This window comes from Capricornis sumatraensis, chromosome 4 (genome assembly GCF_032405125.1).
Source record: "Capricornis sumatraensis isolate serow.1 chromosome 4, serow.2, whole genome shotgun sequence".
Lineage (NCBI taxonomy): Eukaryota > Metazoa > Chordata > Mammalia > Artiodactyla > Bovidae > Capricornis > Capricornis sumatraensis.
The window spans coordinates 138,599,287-138,608,720 of record NC_091072.1 but is presented as its reverse complement, the minus strand read 5'-3'; positions in this window follow the sequence as shown (position 1 = coordinate 138,608,720).

Sequence of the window (9,434 nt, the reverse complement as noted above, 5' to 3'; positions counted from 1 at the left end):
TGCCTTCTGGATTTTGTAATTATGGTTGGGACAGTCCTGGAGAAAAAAGTCACCATCCTGTTAGCCCACCAGCTTGTAACCACTACTAATCCCACCAACGTTTTTTAAAAAACCAAAGCTAGGTGAGACTACAGCCAAAAAGTATGTAGAGAGCTAGAGGGAGGCTTTGCTGTAGGATAACACAGTTCCCATCCATGGGGAAGAAGGGGAAGGTGTGGCTCTGGCTATGTGCATGTGAGTGGCTGGCAGAGGCTCTGAAGCTAATGAAACTTGCTATTTTAATATATTTTTATTGGAGTATAGTTGCCTTACAATGCTCTTAGTTTCTGGCATACAATGAAATGAAACAGTTATGTGTGTGTGTTCATGCTAACTTGCTTCAGTCATGTCTGACTCTTTGCAACATATGATAAAATAACTATTATTTACAAACAGTGCTCAGCCTGAATGAGCACATGTAGAATCTGAAAAATTCTTCAGTCATCAGACATTAAAGGTGTAAGGAGAGGATTTTGTCTTCAGTTTCATGTTAATATGGATACTCTCTCCTGTCAGACATATTCTTAAATTGTATCATATATAGTTATAACCAGATCTTATTGTTTTTATGGTAATATGGCACCCCACTCCAGTACTCTTGCCTGGAAAATCCCATGGACTGAGGAGCCTGGTGGGCTGCAGTCCATGGGGTCACTAAGAGTCGGACAGGACTGAGCGACTTCACTTTCACTTTTCACTTTCATGCATTGGAGAAGGAAATGGCAACCCACTCCAGTGTTCTTGCCTGGAGAATCCCAGGGAGGGGGAGCCTGGTGGGCTGCCATCTATGGAGTCACACAGAGTCGGACACGACTGAAGCGACTTAGCAGCAAGAGCAGCAAGCAATATAACAGAGAAGGCGATGGCACCCCACTCCAGTACTCTTGCCTGGACAATCCCATGGATGGAGGAGCCTGGTAGTCTGCAGTCCATGGGGTGATGAAGAGTCGGACACGACTGAGCGACTTTAGTTTCACTCTTCACTTTCATGCATTGGAGAAGGCAATGGCAACCCACTCCAGTGTTCTTGCCTGGAGAATCCCAGGGACGGGGTAGTCTGGTGGGCTGCCATCTATGGGGTCACACAGAGTCGGACACAATGGAAGCGACTTAGCAGCAGCAGCAGCAAGCAACATAAAATCAGAATTTGTATTTTTAGGGTCCAACTAAAGCCAAGAATGCATGCTCAGTCATTTCAGTTGCGTCTGACTCTTTGTGACCACATGGACCATAACCCACCAGGATCCTCTGTCCATGGGATTTTTCTGGCAAGAACTGGAACTGGAGTGGGTTGCCATTTCCTATTCCATGGGATCTTCCCAACCCAAGGATAGAACCCCCATCTCCTGTGTCTCCTTCATTGCAGGCAGATTCTTTACCCACTTAGCAACCTGGGAAGCCTAACTAAAGCCACACACATACAATAAATATATTTGGAAAGTAAATGGTTTATGTGTGCCAACTGTTAATTATAAAACGTAAGTTTTGATCACCCATGCTAAAAAAAAAAAGCTGTAATATATTTCTATTTTTCAACCAAAATGATAGTGCAATATTATTTTCAGACAAAGAGGCAACCAGAGTATGAACCAATAACTGTAGGCAAAAATTACAACAAGATTATGACAGATAAAAATGTAGGTTATTTTTCCAGATTTTCATGATGCCTGTGCAATTGTTAACATTTTGTAGTTCACTGTGATTTCTCTCTCATCCTAAAAAAATATTTACTTTCACATCTAATTTTGGATTTTCATTTTTTAATCTTTTTCTATTAAAAAGCTTCCTAAACTATAAGCTTTGAGGTCTTAGGTCTATCTCTGGGCTCTGAAGTTGCTTAGCGTCAGTTCATAGAATTATTTCTTCCTCATCGACACACACCACCAGGCTGTCACCATACAGAGTCCAGTATGGTTATTCGACTTTGCTCTATTAAGACAATTTGGAAATTAGATTATAGTTACTTATAGAAGACAACGAATGGAATTTCTCAGACTTGAATTTCTAGGACCCATAAAATTACCATGCTCTGAGGTATGATACTTCCCCCACAAATAAAACTGAATCCTTTCTAATATCCTGAATAGAATAATGTAAATTTGAAAATATTTATTTTTAAATATAAATGTGTCTGTCTGTCACCTGTTTCCACACAATTTCAGTCTTCAGAGCTGATTTCCTGGAATCTTTTATTAATTATTTAGAAACATCTGACATAAAATATGAACATGTCAAGGTACTTTATCTCTGATATGATTTGATGGTAGATATAAATGAATAACTCTTTCCTTTTGTGACTGGATAAGTTATTATGTTTTGAGATTTAAAATATCAGAAAGACAAGTGACCAAAAAAAATGCCCTCAAGTAAAAATTTGTGCTTGCTTGAGTCAGAAATGTAAAAGATATTTTATTCCTGTAATGTTTGGGATCGAATCATGCACCATTTGTGGGTGTGTGTATGAAAGCAAACAATCAAGACACATTTTTTTCTTTTTTTTTTTCCTGTCGTCTCTGCTAACCATAACAGGTTAATGGAGATATCTCCCTGGCTCCATTATTTCGATACAGATGTCACTAACTTCTCTCAGACACATTTTAATTGCTGTTAGTTTCTAATGAAATTCATAATCCTGAGGGAAAGTTAAACTCATTGAAGGCTCTTCCTGGCTCACTGCAGAATATTAAGCAGCGCAAATGTCTGATACTGACATAATTAATAATATTGCACAGAAAGAATTTATTCTAAAGGGCCAGCAAAGAATTAAATGTATTAGATATTATACAGAATAACATAAATTTTCTAACCTCTTGTCATTCCAATGTAATACATTTGCAATGACAACATTGATTTTTTTTTTAAGTGGACTGAAAATAGCTTATTTGCAACTCACACGTTTACAGCCATTGTTATATATCTGTCTTCTGTCACAGACACCCAAGTGAAATAGGCCAACGAAGATGGCAGCATTGCTCTTAGTCATGTGGATCTAGTTTGAGGAACTTCTTCCTACAGATGTTTTTTAGTATGTACTACTCTTTTATGTCCATTTCAAATGCATTCATTGTGTTCCCACTTATATCCTCAGTATTTTCAGGTCTTTAGTAAGCAATTCATTTGACTATTTTTCAATTAACTCATAAGGTTCTAAATCTTTCTTTTCATTGGTTTTTCTGTGTGTATCTATTTGGTATAAAATGTTTTTATAAAGCCAGTGGGCCCATCAAATATATTTTTAATGTAAAAATTTTCAGTATTGTGAAAATATGTTGAATAAAATGTAAAAGCTTTGCATCCACTCTGCCCTCTTCAGAAATCAGTTCTCCTGGCAGTTTTTCCTGTCTACTTATACACATGCATATTTTTGTACAAGTGGCATTACAGAATATATATTTTTCTACAAATTATTTCTTCTTGGGCTTTCCTGGTGGCTAGCTGGTAAAGAATCCATCTGCAGTACAGGAGACCTGGGTTCAATCCCTGGGTTGGGAAGATTCCCCGGAGAAGGAAATGGCTACTCACTCCAATATTCTGGGCTGGAGAATTCCATGGGCTTGTATAGTCCATGGGGTTGCAGAGTCAGACACGACTGAGTGATTTTCACTCACTCAATCACAAATTATTTCTTTTTAATCACATCTGGGAAAGCTTTACATTTCAGTCTATGTAAGAGCATCTCATTATTTTCAACTTTCCTTGGTTTTATCTTCTATTTGCTAACCTTTAAAGCTACATGCATTACTCATTTATTTTTAAATCTCTGTAACACCAAAATTCAGACCAGCAAATTTCAGGGCATTCATTATCTTCTACACTTCACTGGGTTTCATGAACTATTCATGGAAAGTGTGACATTTAGTTATTGATCTTGGTATTCCTAAATATGTTTTTCTCATTGAGTGCAAGTAATGACATTTAAAACTTTTTGCTTCTGGAATGATTTGCATTTTTTTGTAGACAAAACTTCCCGCGTTAATAATTTCTAAATTCCATCGCCCAGAAGCGTGAGGCTTCTAACTATTTCTTTGTAGCTTTGGGGCTTTCTCAGACCCTGGCACATGCTTGTGCTTTTCTTTGCACATCTGTAAGTGGACAAGTTTTCTTCAGGTTAGTATGGATCTTTATCTTTATTTTATGCTCCAGTTCTATTCTGTGACTTAGTAACAGGAGGTAATTTCACACTTTATGAAGAACCATGAATGTTTCGGGATACTTTGTTTTCAAGAGACAGAAATGTAGGTTGTTTGGTTGCTGCTATAACTGATATTATGTGACATGGTGATTTAGTATTAACTTAATTTTTCTACCATTTTAAAGTTCAAAAGTTATAAGGAAGATTCAGAAGGGGCATATGTTACCCATGTAAATAAATTGCTTTTTACTAAATCATTGTCAATATGCTCACTTAATTCATGAGACTCAGCAAATCTGGAAATTGGAAATAAAACTTCTGCAGCTTTTTAAAAAACTATTTACCTCACCTTGCAGTTATCATCTAAAAAATAACTATTAAGGAACACTGAGGTTTTATATTTAAGCAAATGAAAACAATAAGAATTCATGATATCAAAGATAGGCCAGTGTACTTAGTCTAAGATCAAAAGCCCAATAGTAGTTCACATGGATCAGTGGGGACCTACAAGAATTAGTAGCTTCAGAAATAAAGCAGGGAGATTCCCAGAACATCCTTCAGCTCTTCAAGGTCATTGCCAAAGAACCCCAGGACTCCAATATTTAATTGGCTTTTTAAGCTTGAAGTAATTGAGCTCATTTGACTTTATAAGATCTTTGGATGTATTAGTTGTGGGATTTTAAAAAATCATTTTTATAACAAAGTTTCTCAGCATGAAATTTTGCTGATGTTGCTGTAGTTATAAAAACAGAGTGGATGCATTCATATTTGATTTTTGCATATTTATTTTCAACAATCTAAAAATAGCAATATTCACACTTGGTTTCTGCTGAAAATTCCAACTCAGAGTTTTTCAAAGAATAAGGAATAGAAAGATAGTAAAAATATCGATGTTTATAATCACAAGACCTAGCCACAAAAATACTGAACACATAGCAGGCACTTAACAAATAGCATTTGAAAAAGAATAAACAAATGAGAACTTTTTTCTAATCAAGGGTCCAACTAATGGAAAAACACATATTAAGCCAAAAAAAAGACTGAAAACACTACCAACAAAATGTTTAGTAAAGTGTATAAACATATAGATGCTACATATTCAGATTGTTCTATTAAGATAGATTATGATACTTATTTTATAAATTGCTCATACTATCAAATAGCTATCATACAACTATCATACATATAGGTGGACAATTTATCTTCACTGTGATGAAGGGAGAGGAGGTTTTTCTCTTCATTTGTTTCTAAGGAGTTTATTGCTGCATTTTGCAAAGCCCGAAGTTGAAGTAAAGCTAATTCTCAACCCTTTGATTTCTTCTTTTCTCTAGCTACACTGTGCCTTGGACAGTTTCAAAGTTTTAAATACCATTTATACACTGAAGTTATTTAACTGTATAACTCCAGTCTAGATTGAACCCCTCATTTCCAGAATGATTTATCTATGTCCAATCTACCTGTCTAAAGAGATGTCTAATAAATATTAAAAATTAACATGTCTAAAACTGAACTCCTAATCTATCCTCAACACCTACACTAGCTCAGTCTTCCTTTAATCAAATAATAGCATGTCCATCTTGTCCAAACTAAAAACCTGGGTGTCATCTCAATTCCTCTTTTCACTTATTCTCACTAATTCATACCTGATTCCTGAGCAAATGTTTTTTATTCCTGACTCTCAAACTTTCTCAGCATCTCCACTGCACATTATTTCTTATCTGCATATCTAATAGCCTTCTAACAGGTCTTCTAACCTCTTCCAAGAGGATAGTCTCAACACAGAGGCTAGAAGAACACATAAGTTAGACAATATCACTCCTCTACACAAGACTCTGAACTGGTTTCCTATCCCTCTGGTTAAAGTCAAAGTCTTTATAATGATCTTTGAGGTCCCATGCAATCTTCTGCCAATATCTCTCACCCTCATCTACCACCAATGTCCTCTATAAACATTCCATTCCAAACACACTGGCCTTTAGGTTGTTCCTCAAACACAGCACTTGAACACATCAGAGAGATCACTGCCTCCAGGGCCATTCCTGGTTTTGTTCCTATTCTGAGCATTAAAACAGAGCCTGCCACATAGTAAGTGCACAATAAACATTTGTCAAGCAATTTAATAAATTATAATTTAAGGCCTCTGTTAATTTAATTTGTTTTATCAAAAGGACAGATTTTTAAATGCTTCGTATAGTGCCAGAAAGTAATAATAGGCTTAAAGATCAATGGAACCTAATAAGAATGACCAGAAACAATTTTGAAGGGACTCAGATAATTTAAATTGCCAGAAATGGAGTTCAGGGAGACATACACTAAGTCCATAGAAGTGAAGCATCAAGAAAGGAAAACCAAGCAAACAAACTGAGTGGCACTGTGACGATGAGTAGGTATAAGGCAGCTTGAAAGCTTGACAGAGCAAGCAGGTTCTACAGGTCTCAAGTGGAAAGTGTTTCTCTTGGCTAAACCATATGTGTGGGGCAGGGTGTTGTCTGTGGCAAGGCTCTCGTGCATAGCAAGTTAAGGGTTCACAGAAGTTTGAACATGTTCTTACCTTCACGAATCTTTTACTTCTGCAGTCACTTTCCCAATACAGATTTTATAAATTATTAATTTAATTCAACTTTTACTAAAATGTGGAATCCCTTGATACTCTCTTTTTTCCCAATCAATCCATCTTACAAAAAAAATACACTCAGACCATTTTTTTCTACAGGATCCAGTTCTGATCATGTAACTGCAAAAATATTTCAATAGTCCCAGTTCCCTTAACTTGGCCTTTGATGGTCTCCTGGTCTAAATATATCTTTTCACCTTTCAGATCATGGTCCAGAGTGGGTTGGCTGGTGTTCTCTTTTCTTGCAAAGGCCAGAGATCAAGGGTCCTTTCATCTTAGGATTCTTAACTTCTCTAGGTCATTAGAGGCTTCTCTCTTCAGGATGAAAGTGAAGATTGTGCCTGGAGGTTTTTATGGACCAGGCTTGGAGATGCACATAGCTTTTGCCACATTCCATGACTTATCTCAATACTTAAAGAGAAACTGGGAAGTGCAATCAAGCTGTGTGCTCCCAGGAAGAAGAGACAGATATGGGTATTGGTGAGCAAAAGAGTTTCCGTATGTCAATTTGTCACCCCAGCTCCCCTAATTACTCATGTTTCAAGGCATAACCTGGGTTTTCCAGATTCCAGGATCTTCAATTATGTAAACAGTCTCTCGCCTTCTTGAATGCTTTTAGCATTTGTCTCTACTTTTGCTTTTACTTACTGTATTTTCTCTTTTTGATAGTTCTTTTAGTATACCATTTTTCCACCAGGTTGAAAGCTCCCTGAGCTGTTGTTGACTGTCTTAGCTGTGGCCAATATGGCACGAGTTGAAAAATATATGTATGTTGAGTGACTTAATGAATAATCCATGTAAATCTCTCAGTTAAAAGGAGAAAAAGTGGATGAGAGCTAAGTAATTTCATAAGCTTAATCCTAAGATTTTATCCTGAGATATTTGGGGGGAGTCAATCACACTGTAACTAAAACACTGTTATCTTTAAACATTTTGAAATGCTCTTAGAAATGCTGATACTCCTACTCCCATATAAGAACATAAAATAATATTTTCATTTTAAAAACTATTTTGTCATGGGACAGAATGCTTTTGACCATACTTAATTCTTGCCTGGAATTTTTTTTTAATTAAAAAATATAGTAAAATTCATTCTTATTAAGGTAAAGTTTGATGAGTTTTGACAAGTCTATGTCATGTGACTGCCAACAAAATCAAGACTTAGAACCTTTCCATTACCCTAAAAGTCCCCTTGTGTCCCTTTTGAGTCACTCTCTCTCGTCCCCTCTGGCCCTTGGCAACCATTGATCTGTTTTTTTCCTTTTTGCCTATAGTTGTGCCATTTCCAAAAAGCAGCATCAAACAGTGGGTGAATTTTTGAGTCTGACTTCTCTTCACTTAGCATAATGTATCTGAGATTCATTCATTTGTGGCATGTAGTTTATTTTTATTCCTTAGTAATAATTTGCTGTTGTATAGATCATGGTTTCTTTATCCATTCAAATGTTGAAGGATTGCCTAAATTTTGAGTAAAATTATCATCCTAATTTGGAAGATCCCCTGGAGCATGGCATAGCAACACACTCCAGTATTCTTGCCTGGAGAATCCCCATGGACATAGGAGGCTGGCAGGCTGTGGTCCACAGAGTTGCAAAGGGTTGGACATGACTGAGAGACTAGGCACAGCACAGTGCATCATCCTAATAAAAATTATTTGCCCTTCTGCTTTCCTTCTTCATCACTCACTATTCTTAGCTGCTGTGCAAGGTTTCTCAGGATGTCATACTATTACTATTACTTTGCTGACACTTCTCTGCTATTTTATAAAAAAGCCTAAGTGAACCTGGAGTAGAGATTTGCATCTTGAACAATCAGACAAAAACATTAACATAAATAGTTCATATTTCACTTTTGATAGTATAATTTTAATTGGTAATTATGTTGCTTTATTCATTACACCAATAGTTTCTGGGTACTTACTTTTTTCCTGAAACTGACAAATCCTCTGGAGACAGTGGCAAGCAAATACTTGACATAATTTCTATGCTTGAAGAGTTTACTGTCTAATGAAGGAAACATTCAGTTAGGTAAATGGTGATTAAAAAAAGAAAAAATATCAATAATAAAAGTACTAATGGGCTCTGAAACCTGAAACTGTGAGAGAAGGCTCAGGAAGTAAAGTTTGAGCAGACTTCAGATTAAAGAGAAGAGAGGAGCATTCTACAAACAGAGAGCAGACACATGACTCTGCCAGGAGGAGGCATAGTATGTATGAAATTTAGAAGTTGAGAGAGCAAAGGAGATGGAGGTGGGACAAGAGACTTGAAATGAAAGGTAAGAGACAGAAGGACTTAGGAGCCACAGTCAGTCAGGAAGTTCAGTCGCTGAGTGGTGTTTATTTATGGAAATAAGATAATTCTGGTGGAATTATTAGGAGCTCAGTTTCAGACTTTTAAAATTTGAGGTGTTTTAATTTTTATTTGAAGTAGAGTTGGTTTACAATGTTGTATTACTTTATGGTGTTCAGCAAAGTGGTTTTAGCTGTCACTGGGAAGCACGTATATGGTAAAGAGTCTGCCTACAGTGCAGGAGGCACAGGAGATGCAGGTTCGATCCCTGGGCCGGGAAGATCCCCTGGAGGAGCATGGCAACCACGCTAGTGTTCTTTCCTGGAGAACCCCATGGACAGGGCCATCTGGCAGGCTATGG